The sequence below is a fragment of the Saccopteryx leptura genome, chromosome 3, assembly GCF_036850995.1.
Source record: "Saccopteryx leptura isolate mSacLep1 chromosome 3, mSacLep1_pri_phased_curated, whole genome shotgun sequence".
Classification (NCBI taxonomy): domain Eukaryota; kingdom Metazoa; phylum Chordata; class Mammalia; order Chiroptera; family Emballonuridae; genus Saccopteryx; species Saccopteryx leptura.
In genome coordinates, this window is record NC_089505.1 from 102,328,446 (window position 1) to 102,342,894 (window position 14,449).

Sequence of the window (14,449 nt, forward strand, 5' to 3'; positions counted from 1 at the left end):
AGCCAGGAATCATATTCATTCATCAGATATTTTTCTGAGTGCTAACTATAGATCCAGCACTTGAGGACAGAGGAGCAGTCCTTTTCCCTGCCCTGAGATGCTCACCGCCAGAGAAGAGGGGCGGACAGAAATAACTATACCCTGTCTAGTCACACGTAGACGTTATTTACATGCTTCCCCTGCTCTCTGCACCAATTTCTACTTTTTTCCATTTTTCCCAGGTAGGAGTCATTAGAGCAGTTCCAAAGGCTGTTTTTAATGTAAAATCTCATGCAAAGGGACATTAAGGCCACCAGGTGTATGGTGCTGGGGTAAGAATAGGAGAGTGACATCAAGCCTCAGGATGTACCTAAGAGGGTATGGGACCTACAGGAGAAGTGCCCAGAATCTCACAGGAGAGGAACAGCAAGAGAGTAGGCTTGATCCCCTCAGCCTGGAGGGGAGCTGATGGTTAGAGCCCCGAGACAAGACCTAGTGAGTAGTGAGGACAGAGGAGCCAACCTTGGGAAGGGGAAGAGGTAAGGAGGAGAAGAGGGGACCAGGCAGAGAAAGAACAGAAGACCTAGAAGACAGGGGCTGAGAAAATTCAAGGAGAGGGTGGCCCGCCAAAGTGTTATTGACTAGGTTTGGCTGAGCACTTACTGTGTCTCAGACAGTATGCTGAGAACTTTGTATATATCATTTCATCTCATCATCTCAACAATGAAAAAACTATTATATCCCTGAAAAGGGTCCTTAGACTCAATTCCAACATAGGGAGGAGGGGGTTCACTCACACCAACAAACAATTCTCAGACACCAGCAGGGGTGTCTAAGAATTCAGCTCAATTCTGATGTGATCTACCCAGAGATGGTGTCAGATTCCACTGGTGAAGGGCCCAGTTCCACAGTTCCACAAGACCACCCTCCACTTCAGATACCAGCCTCAAGCCCCGCTCCTACCGGTGCATCTTACCAACTGGCTCCAGAGTGGAGCTCCCCACTACCCTCTCTCTGCACGTTTGATTAATTTGCCAGAGAGAAATCAGAGGAATATTTTACTTACTAGATCAAGGGTTTATTATTAAAGGGTAAAATACAGGAGCAACCAGATGGAAGAGATGGATAAGGCAAGGTATGTGCGAGGGGGCCTGGAGCCTCCATGACCTCTCCAGGGACACCATTCTCCCAGGATTTCCACATGTTCATAAACCTGGAGGTTCTCCAAATTTTGTCCTTTGGGTTTTTTGTTTTTTTTTTTGTATTTTTCTGAAGTTGGAAACGGGGAGGCAGTCAGACAGACTCCCGCATGCGCCAGACCGGGATCCACCCGGCATGTCCACCAGGGGGCGATTGTCTGCCCATCTGGGGCATTGCTCTTGCAACCAGAGCCATTCTAGTGCCCGAGGCAGAGGCCATAGAGCCACCCCCAGCGCCCGGGCCAACTTTGCTCCAATGGAGCCTCAGCTGCGGGAGGGGAAGAGAGAGACAGAGAGGAAGGAGAGGGGGAGGGGTGGAGAAGCAGATGGGCACTTCTCCTGTGTGCCCTGGCCGGGAAGCGAACCCGGGACTCCTGCACGCCAGGCTGACACTCTACCACTGAGCCAACCGGCCAGGGCCTGTCCTTTGGGTTTTTAATGAAAGCTTAATTACATAAGCTTGGTTGATTGAATAATTAATGATTGGTGATTGATTCAACCTCCTGCCCCTCTCCCTTGCCCATAGTTGGAGACAGATGGGACTGAGAATTCCAACTGTCAAATCACTCGGTGGGTTCTCCTGGAGACAACTCTGTCCTTTGGTGCTTCCAAGTCACCTTGTTCGCCTGACAAAAGACACCTCCATCACTCTCAGCACTTAGGAAATTCTAAGGATTTAGGGAACTGTGAGCCAGAAATAGGGCAAAGACCAAATATTTGTTTCTTATAAAATACAATATCACAATCCTCATTCCACAGATAAAGAAACTCAGGCACAGAGAGGGAAAATAACTTGTATGAGGTCACACAGCTCGTGTGAAGTGGCTCTAGGACATGAACCCAGATATGCTTGACTCAGGAGCCAAGTTCCTCACGTTTCTACTGAACTGTATAGGTCAACAGTGCCAGGCCAGGAGGAGGAGGGTTGAAAGGAGGCTGTCCTGTCTTCCTTGCTCATATGACCTCAGTTTTGTTCAGTCTTGGAACCAGGACAGGACAGGTCTAAGGAAGAAATCAGCTCCCTAAGAAAGATAAAGAGGGACTAGAGAAAGCACTGGGGTCATTGTGCTGGCAGGTTACCCACCCCTGGAACTGCCCGCCTCTTGACTATTTAAGATGTAACTTAACAAATGTCATCATAGCGCAATTAGTCTGTTATTTGCAACAGAGAGCACTTTATATACATTCATAATTCCAACTTTTATATGCTAATCATCCCCAAATCTCAAATTCCAGTTCATACAGCTCTCTTCCGTTAACTGACGATTTGTTGAAGATCTCGGTGAGCTGTTCCAATAGCACCTCAAACTCATCATACCCCAAACAGAACACACCATCTTCCCTACACCATGCTCCTCCTTCCATTTTCCTTGTTTCCTATCTCAGTGAACAGCTCTACCACCCACCCATCTGCACAGACCGGAAGGCTGAGAGCCACCCTTGGGCTCCCCCTTCCTCCCATTGAACACCCGTCAATCTCACCATCGAGCATGGGTCCAGCCTTACATTGTCATCCTCTCATCTGTGAGTCTGACTCTCCTTCTGGACTTTGAAGACTTTAAGGGCAAAGACTGTCTGTCTGTCTGTTTGTTTTTGTATTTTTCTGAAGTTAGAAGTGGGAAGGCAGTCAGACAGACTCCTGCTGTGCCTGACTGGGATCCACCCGGCATGCTCACCAAGGGGCGATGCTCTGCCCATCTGGGGTGTTGCTCTGTTGGTGGCCTGAGCCATTCTAGCACCTGAGGCAGAGGCCACGGAGCCATCCTCAGCGCCCAGGCCAACTTTGCTCCAATGGAGCCTTGGCTGCAAGAGGGAAAAGGAAAGATAGAGAGGAAAGAGAGAGGGAAGGGTGGAGAAGCAGCTGGGTGCTTCTCCTGTGTGCCCTGATTGGGAATTGAACCCGGGACTTCCACAAGCTGGGCCAACGCTCTATTGCTGAGCCAACCGGCCAGGGCCAAGGGCAAAGACTGTCTGTAATCATCTCTTTACCTCCAGTGCCTGGCACATAGTAAGCACCTAACAAGTGTCTCTTAAATGAATGAACAAGTGAATGTGTGAATTAAACAAGGGAGCAGTGGCCCTGGCCGGTTGGCTCAGCAGTAGAGCGTCAGCCTGGTGTGCAGGGGACCCGGGTTCGATTCCCGGCCAGGGCACACAGGAGAAGCGCCCATTTGCTTCTCCACCCCCCCCCCCTTCCTCTCTGTCTCTCTCTTCCCCTCCCGCAGCCAAGGCTCCATTGGAGCAAAGATGGCCAGGGCACTGGGGATGGCTACTTGGCCTCTGCCCCAGGTGCTAGAGTGGCTCTGGTCGCGACAGAGCGACGCCCCGAGGGGCAGAGCATCGCCCCCTGGTGGGCAGAGCATCGCCCCTGGTGGGCGTGCCGGGTGGATCCTGGTCGGGCGCATGTGGGAGTCTGTCTGACTGTCTCTCCCCGTTTCCAGCTTCAGAAAAATACAAAAATTAAAAAAAAAATTTTTTTAAATAAATAAATAAATAAGGGAGCAGCAAGGTCACTGTCAGATTTAGGGAAGATCAAGGTACTTAACCAAGCTTTTTTTTTTTTTTTTTTTTTTTGGTTAGAGATGATGCAGCCAATGCAGGGAAAGTACTGGAAGATTGGGGAAGGGGTGGTTCTCCAGTAAATTCTGAAGCCTTGGGAAGGAGAGAGACAATCTGGCTGTTGTGATGGGAGGATAAGAGAAAGGAAAAGATGAAGGTGAGAATCAGAGGTGTTGGGAAGTTGAGAGAAAGGTGCTCATGTTGATGACCTCAGTCGAGAGAATGGAGGTCAACTTCGGAGGCAGAGGCAGGGAGAAGGGTGGCATGAGTGGGGTTGAAGTTTGGACCAGACAGTGTGAAACACAGGAGGAAGTGCCCCGGAGAGGGGTGAGAGGACTGTCTGGGAGCATAACAACCTCCCCGATGTTTTCTAACACGCATTTGCCATTTGAGAGGAGCCATTCACATGATTCTGTTGACTTTCTCCAGCCACACTTGGCAGTCCAGGTGCGAAGGCCGAGCAAATGGACAGTGGGATCGACTCCAGCCTGGGAATTGGCAAGGCCAGCACTGCTGAACGTCAAGGGGTGGGGAAGGGAAATTCCCACATGGAGCCATGCTGGGCATCAAAACATGTCCTGTCATTTAATCCTCACAACTGTCCTGCAAGGGAGGTATTGTGATCTTCGTTTTGTCCAGGAGGAAACGAGACGCAGAGAGTTAATGGCTTGGCCAAAGTCATGAGTGGCAGAGCTGACCCGGGGTTCACGTCCGAGGTAGCCTGACTCCGAAACCTGTGCTCCTCACACTGAAGCATTTATTGAGTGCTTATGGCATGCCAGGCACTGTGCTAAGCCCTTTCCATTCATCCTCTTGTTCAGTCCTCAAAATAACTCAGTGAGACAGGGGTCATGATTTTCCCTGCTGAGCTACAGTGGCTCAGAGAGGTTAAGTCACTTGGCCAAACTCCCCCAACCTCGGAAGGAGGAAGTTACAAACCAGTTTCGTTATCAGTTGTTGGAGCATTCTATCAGATGATGGGCGGACAGGTGAAGAGACAAAGTCAGAATATCAGCAGTGTGTCTGAGCCCAACGCTTTTAACTACTACATTTTACTACTGCCTCCTCTTAAGTCTCCGCATTTATTCACTCTACTGTTGATTAGTGAAAATTTCAAATACTAAAGTAGTAAGAATATGTACCCAAACCCAGATTTCTTCCTTAATGTTTCTCCAATCTTATTTCATCTATAATTCCCCACACACGCTTCTTTTTTTCTGGAATATTTAAAAGCCACTAAGTCATCAAGTCATTTCACCCATAAGTACTTCAGTAAGCATTTCTAACTGATAAGGATTGTTTTTCATAATCACCATGCTATTATCATACCTAGCAAAAATAACAATAATTTATTTTTTAAATTTTATTTATTGATTTTAGAAAGAGAGAGGAAGGGAAAGAGGGATAGAGAGAAGAATAGAGAGAGAGAGAGAGAGACTGACCTGTTATTCCACTTATTTATGCATTTGTTTGTTTGATTCTTGTATGTGCCCTGACCTGGGATCAAACTCACAACTTTGGCATAACAGGATGGTGCTCTAACCAACTGAGCTACCCAGCCAGGGCAACAATAATTTCTTAATATTATCTAAACCCCAGACCATTTCCAGAGATTGCTGATGATGTCAAATGTCTTTTTACAGTTAGTTTGTCCAAATTCGATCGAAATAAGGTCTGACACAGGACACGTTGTTGACTTTGTCTCATCAACCTCGTACTCTGTAACAATCGCCTCGCCTTCCCTCCCATTCTTCTGTGCCACTGATTTGTCAGAGATGATTCTGGGTATTGCGATTCTCATTTTGACATATCAGGAACTGAAGGTCACAGAGGTTAAGAGATTTGTGGAACCTCACACAGCTAAGAGACAGACTTCTCATTTAGTAATGTCTCCAAAGTGTGTTCCTAGTGGGAGAATCTTTAGTGCCCGAGGGTCCCCACTGAGCAGGGAACAGGAAAAGCAGCAGGGAAGATGGTCTGGGCCTCACAAGGAAAAGAGAGAGATGGAATGTAACAGTAATTACAGCACTATTTCTGATTGATTAATGCTTGCAAGTGGCTGGGCATCCTGGCACTATTTCGGTCAGTAGTCACAACAAGCACAAATAGATTATACTTATTTCCATTTTACAGATAAGGAAACTGAGGCACAGATTGGTGTATGAAGTTGCTCCAGATCTCACAGCTGCGTAAGCAGAACTGGAATAGACCAATTTAACCCCAAAGTCTATGCTTTTTTTGATTGGCACTAGAGAAGGGAGTTTTTAGAAACCTGAGATCTTGAGGCCTCTTGGTGGGGAGAGAACCGTGGCCTGGGGCCCTGACACCTGAGCTCCATCAGCAGCTCTGCCAGAGACCAGCAATGTGATGCCCAGCAACCCACCCCCACCTTCAGTTTCTTCATCTGCCAAATGGAGCAACAGAGAGATGATTCCTGAGGGTCCTTCTCCCTCCCCAGGGTTCTTCCCCATGGATGACACAGGCCTCTGGGAAGTGATGCTGGAGAGGAAACCACCCTCCATCTCCCCTTTCATTTTTGAATAGCTTGGGCTTGCTTGACCGTTCCCCAGTACATGACAGAGCAGATACTTTCCACATGTGCTGTTCTCCCCCCAACCCCCATGACCTCTCTTGGAGGGTGGGATCCACCCTGCCTCTTCCTCTAGATTTCCCCTAGAGCCTCTGTGGTGCCTCAGAAAAGAGGGGGAGGTGTTATTTTCTTACAGTTTGAGATTCCTATCACATGCTTTAAAGTCATGCTCATAGAAGAATAATCCCAAGTCATGGTATCAAACCAATCAGTCATTTGACCCAGAAGGCAAAGCCAGAGCAATTGGCAGAGGCAGGTTCATGGGATCTGGGGCATGATGCAGTGCCCCAGATGCCAAGGCAAAGTCCCTGGGCCTGGCCCATGTGCCATGGAAGGGGAGCATAGAGTCCCAGACTCACCACTCAGGACAGGAAGTCCCACAGGCCTCTTCCCTCTGTCCCCAGGTCCAGACAATTATTGTGGGCAGCTACAAGGGCTCTGGAAAGTGGGCGACCTTAGAAAAAGGGACTGTCTCAGGGAATATAAGGTATCAATAAGGTCTGGAGGGGGCTCTATAACAATGATCCTGAAATAAAATATTGGAAGTGCTTTATAGACTGAGATGTAATAAATCATCACTATAAGGTCCTGAGAATCCCAACCAGAGCAACAACCAAGAGGCTGCCTAGGCACTAATGAATCCAAGTTCAAGTTTAGGCTCCTCTACATATCAGCTTTGTTACTGTGGGAAGGCTACTGAACCTCTGTGTCTCAGTTTCCTCATCTGTAAAATGAGAGTTGGCTAGAGTAATGATATCTCTGAGGCTTTCTAGCCCTGAGAGTCTCAGGTTTGTAGTGAGTATCCCCAACACTCTGTCCCTTGTTGAAAGTTGATGGTGTAGGGGTGGGAATCTATTTGCCCAGGCTCATGGCACATATCTAGCACAGGACAGACACTCAGCAAACATTGTTGCTAATATTTTCACAGTCAGGGAAATAATACTGGCTGGCATTTACTAAACAGTTACCATGGCGGACCCCGCGATCTATGTAAGCTATTGCTGCATAACAGATTTTCCAAAAACTTGGCAGCTTAAAATGATTATTATCTCACACCATTTCTGTGGGGCAAGAATTCAAGGGCAGCTGAGCTGGGTGGTCCCATTCAGTGTCTCTAAGAAAGTTGTTACCTGGAGCTGCAGTCAGTTCATCCTAAGGCTTCACTTCCAAGATGGCTCACTCACATGGTTGGCAGGCTGGTGGGAGGCCTCAGTTCCTTGAAACGCGTCCCTCTTCATAGGACCGCGTGAGCACCCTCATAGCATGGTGGCTGGAGAGTGATCCAAAAGAGCAAGGCAGGAGTGGCAATGTCTTTCATGACCTAGCCTCAGATACCATACACTGTCATTTCCATGGTCTATTGGTCACACAGACCAACCCTAATGCAGTGTGAGAGGAGACAACACAAGGGCATGACTAACGGGAGGTAAGTATTATTGAGGTCCATCTTGGAGGCTAGCAATTACAGTCTGTTTTAAGAGTTTTATAATTATCTGCATATTCACTCATGAGATTGATACTTTTATCGTCCTTATTTTGCAGAGTGAGTCACAGAGAGATTAGATAATTTGGCTAAAGTTGCATTTCTAGGAAAGGGTCTTGGGTATTGTTATGAACTGAATTGTGTCTCCCCAAAAGTTTGAAGCTCTTGCTCCCAATGTGATGGTGTTTGGAGAGGGGGCCTTTGGAGGGAATGAGGTGATAAGGTCATGACTTGGGGCCTTCGTCTGATGGGACTAATACCCTTCGAGACACAAGGGAGGCGGCTTTCTCTCTCTTCATGAACACTTGCCAAGGAAAGGCCGTGTGAGCACTCGTGAGATGGCAGCCATGCGCAAACCAAGAGAAAAAGGCTTAGAGTGAAACAGGCCAGCACCTTGATCTTTGACCGCCAGTCTCCAGAACTGTAAGAAATGAATTTCTGTGTTTAAGCCATCAGGACTGTAGTATTTTGTTATGGCAGCCTGAGCAGGCTAAGACCGTCCTTGAACGCAGAGAGCTGGGTGTTTTAGCTCTCACTCTTAAACTTCCCTTCCCTCTATGGTCCTATTAACATTGCCGCTGACTGGCTGGTCTGGCCCCTGGGCTGGGGAGAGAGATCTGAACCATGTGGGGTCAGTCGGCACTGGGAGGACTTGGAAAAATAACTAGAGGAAGCCTTCTGGCAAACTCCAGTCCCCGGGCTCAGCACTGACTCAGATATTCTGGTGCTTGTACCACAGAGACACAGACTTGGGGGCCAGCAGCCCACCCCACCTGGTCTGCTGCTCCCCACCCCCACCTGCTGGAACCTGGTGCTTGCCACACACACCATTTGGACCGTCCAGATCATAAACAGTAAGCAGGAGGAAAACAAACTATATTTAAACTGGCAGTTGCCCCATAAACAAGGCTAAGAGATAAGTGACCCTTGGGAGAAAACAGTAGAAACACTGGTAAAGACCACGTGTCAATCCCCACAATAAACTAAAGTTTTGAAAACAAGGAAAGGGTCCAGAAAAGGGGATTCACAAAAGAATAAATGCCAATGCCTCCCCGCCAAAACAAACAAGGTGCTTGTTCTCATTAATGTTAAAAATCTCATTGAAACCGGAATAAGATCTATTTTTCTTCTATCAGGCTGACAAAACTACTAACCAGTAATAACACCCAAGTTTAGTGAAGGTGGAGGGCAATAGATACTGCTGCGACACTTGGCTTTGGGGGAGGGGGTACAAGTTGACAAAATAAAAACATAACATATTCCTACATGTGCCTTAGCATTTGTATTCTGAGAAGTCTATATTGTCCCCAAACTAGAAAGATGATGACAGAAAGATATAGTCAGATAACTAGAGATAGATAAGATATTCAGATATAGAGATAATATTTTTATTTTTCAATTACAGTTGACATACCATATTATATTAGCTTCAGGTGTACAACATATTTATATATGAGGATATGTTTTACAATATTTTTTGTATTAACAAAACCTTGGAAACAACCATCAGTGGAACAAATAAATTGTTGTATGGTCACATAATAAATATTATATGGCAATGAGAATGAACAAATATTGCCACGTGCAACAATATAAATGAATCTCATAAAGAATGTTGAACAAAAGATTATGTACTATATGATTCTGTATTTATGTAGTTCATAAAAGTCCACACTAATCTAAGCTGTTAGAAGTCAGGATAGAGTTAACCTCAGTTGGGGAGCTTGAAGGGAGTGGGAGTATAAGCGGGGCTCCAGGAGTGCTCATAAATTTTTTTTGTGTGTGACAGAGACAGAGAGAGATAGAGAAAGAGACAGGTAGGAACAAACAGACAGGAACGGAGAGAGATGAGAAGCATCAATTTTTCGTTGCGGCTCCTTAGTTGTTCATTGATTGCTTTCTCATATGTGCCTTGACCGGGGGGCTACAGCAGAGTGAGTGACCCCTTGCTCGAGCCAGCGAACTTGGGCTCAAGCCAGCGACCTTGGGCTTCAAGCCAGTAGTAACCTTTGGGCTCAAGCCAGTGACCATGGGGTCATGTCTATGATCCTATGCTCAAGTCAGCAAACCCATGCTCAAGCTAGTGAGCCCACATTCAAGCCGGTGACCTCAGAGTTTCGAATCTGGGTCCTCTGCATCCCATTCCGATGCTCTATCCACTGCACCACCGCCTTGTCAGGCATTGACCTGGGTGTGAGATATGCAGGGGTATTCACTGTGAAAATGTCTTTAACTGTACACTTATGAATTGTGTTGTGTTCTTTTTTTTTTTTTTTTTTTTACAGAGACAGAGAGAGAGTCAGAGAGAGATAGACAGGGACAGACAGACAGGAACGGAGAGATGAGAAGCATCAATCATCAGTTTTTCATTGCAACACCTCAGTTGTTCACTGATTGCTTTCTCATATGTGCCTTGATCGTGGGCCTTCAGCAGACCGAGTAACCCCTTGCTCAAGCCAGCGACCTTGGGTCCCAGCTGGTGAGCATTTTGCTCAAGCCAGATGAGCCCGCGCTCAAGCTAGCGACCTCGGGGTCTCGAACCTAGGACTTCCGCATCCCAGTCCGACACTCTATCCACTGCGTCACTGCCTGGTCAGGCTGTGTTCTTTTTTTTTTTTTTAGGCTGTGTTTTTAATGTATATTACACTGAAAGAAAAAGTTTACTAAAAAATAAAACAAAAACATACCATAATAAGCATTCCTACTGTCTATAGAGTAACTAAATATATACATAAATATTTCTTCAATTAAAAAAATGACTTTGATCTTTACTGGTTGTTGCACAGTGGATAGAGCATAGACCTGGGATACTGAGGTACCAAGTTTGAAACCCCATGATTGCTGGCTTGAGCCCAAGATTGCTGGCTTGAGCAAGGGGTCACTGGCTCAGCTTGAGCTCCCCAGTCAAGGCGCATATAGCAATAAATGAACAACTAAATTGATGCAACTATGAGTTGATGCTTCTCATCTGTCTCCTTCTTGTCTCTCTCTTGCAAAAAATAAAAAATTAAAAAAATAATAACATTGAGCTTTCTAGATTGAACATCAATATGAAAAGATGTCAGCAATATATTGTTAGACACAAACAGAAAAATACATGTCACTTATATGTAACTTGATTCTTTTTTTTTTTTGTATTTTTCTGAAGTTGGAAATGGGGAAGGAGTCAGACAGACTCCCGCATGCGCCTGACTGGGATCCACCCGGCATGCCCACCAGGGGGCAATGCTCTGCCCATCTGGGGCATTGCTCTGTTGCATCCAGAGCCATTCTAGCGCCTGAGGCAGAGGCCATAGAGCCATCCTCAGCACCCGGGCCAACTTTGCTCAAATGGAGCCTTGGCTGCGGGAGGGGAAGAGAGAGACAGAGAGGAAGGAGAGGGGGAGGGGTGGAGAAGCAGATGGGCGCCTCCCCTGTGTGCCCTGGCGGGGAATCGAACCCAGGACTCCTGCACGCCAGGCCCACACTCTACCACTGAGCCAACCAGCCAGGGCCGATTCTTTTCTATTTAGACAATTATGTACCTATGTGTATGTAAATAAATTAATACACGTATTAAAAATTCTTTACGGGCACAGAAAATGGCTGGAAAAATCCCCACTGTTACATGTCACTGTTCTTATGGATGAGGACTCAGGGAGCTGGGCTCCTTACTGGGGGGCCCTCTCATGAAGCCTAGCAGGAACTTGAAGCTAGAGCTGAGTGAGCTGGGCCTTCTTCGCCTCTGTCAGAGCCCAGCCCTGGCCAGCATGCCAGAGGGACCTGAGGACTAGGGTTTTTGGAAAGACTGTGAGAGGTGAGCAGCCCCAGGACCCCTGAACAGCCACGTCAAAGCCTGGGGCAGTGCATTTGAAGGCCCTTGCAGAGCAGGGGGAGGGCAGAAGTAGCCTTGCACTCATGGCCACCAGGAGTGGTGGGGAAGGGGGAGAAAAGGGAACACAGCTTTATCTAGGGACCCCATTTAATTATTACAGCCCAATGAGGTAGGTATGATTGTATCCATTTCTAGATCAGGATGCCAAGGTTAAGTACGTTGCGCAAGGTCACATGTAGTAAATGGACCAGCCAGACCTTGAACCCAAATCTGTCTGAAGCTCCAGTTAGGGGCTCTGCACTGGGCTGGGGAGGGAAGTGAAGACAGCAGGGAACAACGGGCTGCCCTACACAAAGACTCAGAAGCCCAGTCCACAGGTCTCCGCAGGGCTCAGAGCCCCAGGAGCTCAACCTCCCGGAATCACCAAAGCAGGTCCTACCCAGTGCGTGCAGCCAGGCCACCCAGCTGGGGTCCGGTCTCAACCACTAAATCTGGCTCCAGAGGCCGCTCTGTTAGCTTAGCACTGACACCTTGGGTTCCAGCTGCTGGCAGCCTCGAGGCAGGCACCATCCAAAATAGGTCCCAGGAGTGAGCCTGGTCTCTCCACTGTGCCTCTGCCCACAGCCACCCAGCCACTAATCCCCCAACTCCCCCCTCCCTTGGCCCCCTCTTTCCCTACCACCTCCCTTCCCGTGCCAGCCCTTGGGTTCTGAGTCACTGTGGACGTGAGGCCTGGCTATTGGAAAGAAACAAAAGGTGGGGCAGTGGGCAGGGGTGGCTGGAACAGCCTGGGTCATGGATTCAAGTCCCTAAAGTTTGAGCCAGATGTGACTTGTGACTTGGCTGATTGTCTTAAGCAGCTTAGAATAAGTTAGTTCACTGATCATTGGGGGTGGCAGGTCAGAGGCAGCAATGGTTGGGAGTCTACTGTGTACCAGTTTTTTTTTAACCTCTCTCTTTTTTTTATTATTATTAAATTTAATGCAGTGACATTAATAAATCAGGGTACATATGTTGAGAGAAAACATCTCCAGATTATTTTGACATTTGCTTGTGCTGTATACCCCTCACCCAAAGGCAAATTGTCTTCTGTCACCTTCTATCTGGTTTTCTTTGTGCCCCTCCCCTCCCCCCCCCACCCTCTCCTTCCTCGCCCCCTCCCCCCTCCCCCCTGTGTACCAGTTTTAATCAGTCCTTACAACTGTGAAAGGTGGGTGTTAGTACCTTTATTTACACATAAAGAAACCGAAGTTCAGAAGGGGAAAAAAACTTGTTCAAGGTCACTCACAGCTTGGATTCTGGAACAAAAGAAGGCCTAGATTTTGAACTGGACCCTGTTACTAGCTGTGTCGTCTTGGGCAAGTTACTCTACCTCTCTGAGCCTGTTTCCTCATCTATAAAAATGATATTAAATTAACATGCAGCTTATAAAATTATTGTGAGGATTTAAAAAGTTAATGTTAAAATTCTTAGCATGATATCTGGTACAGAGGTCCTCAGTCAATGTTACTATGATTAGTCCAACTCTCTATTAGGAAGAGGATTCACTCCTTGAGTAGAGGGGCTAAGGAAAGTTTAGCCTTCTCAAGTCAATCCAAGAAGTATTCCTGAGAGAAGCAGCATTTCTGTCCCATCTTAGCCGGAGACCATGAGCTCACTGTGTATGGTTGTGGTGGGGGCAAGCACACGGGATGGGGGTGGTATTTGGGAGAAGGTAGAACAACTCAGGCAAGAGAGTTGTCTCCTCTGGGGTGTGTGCCTAGGAGGGGGTCAGGTCAGGTCTACATATGGGCAGTCTTCCAGACCTCGTTCTCAGAGGATGTCCCAACAGCCTGCTTGGGCACCTTGGATGATAAACAGGTTGTCACTCTCCAAGCCCCAAGTGAAACTGATAAACCCTGGCAAAGTCGAGGAGAAGAGAGGAGGCTCATCTATAAATACTCCATGACTCAGGATAAGTGTCCTGTTGAAGAGTTGCTTGTGTTTATGACTCTGTTGCTCTGGGGAAGTGTTCCAGCTCAGGGAGGAAGGTCTGGGCCAGTCTGAGGTCTGAGACCTCCCAGTCTGGGGTCTGGGGCAGGCCCTCCATGGCCTGGCTTAGTGTCCAATCCATTATAGGATTCCAAGAAAATCTCTCACCTCTCTGGGCTTCTTGTGATCCAGGAAATGAACCATATTGCTAATGGGCTGTGAGGCAGGATTACCTAATGATTGGGTACCCAGGTTTTTGGTACCAGAAAAATGTAAGCTCAAGTCTTAATTTCATTTCTGAACTACTAGCTATGTGATTTTAAGACAATAATTTCAGCCTGACCTGTGATGGTGCAATGGGTAAAGCATCGACCTGCAATGCTGACATTGCTGGTTCATAAAAACCCCAGGCTTGCCTAGTCAAGGTACATATGGGAGTTGATGCTTTCTGCTCCTCCCCCTTTCTCTCTCTCTGTCTCCTCTCTCTAAAATGAATATATAAAATCTAAAGTAATAATAATAATAATTTCACTTTTCTGAACCTCAGTTTCCTGAACTATAAAATGGGATAACAATGGAAATTCCTTCATAGGATCATCATGATGAAAGAAGAGAGCATATATAAGGTACTCCCACAGTAACCAGCATGTAGCAGACCCTCAGTTAATGATAGGTATTGTGATTACAAATCAAGCTGGGGTCAACTAACAGACAGATGGAAAAGTGCAGCTGAATTTCGAAGAAAGATCAACCTGGGACGGAGAGAAGAGTCCTTTGCTCAAGTTGTCTGAAATGACTTCTGAACTTACAACCCCTAAAGACACTCTTCTGCCTGACTTTGAATGTCCTCTTCC

General features: G+C 47.1%; 1 protein-coding gene across 1 annotated transcript in view; it reads right to left on the reverse strand.

Annotated features, from left to right (window-relative positions):
- The window catches only part of PAQR7 (progestin and adipoQ receptor family member 7), a 373,180-nt gene that overhangs the window by 200,137 nt on the left and 158,594 nt on the right, over window positions 1-14,449 (reverse strand). The window lies entirely within an intron of this gene.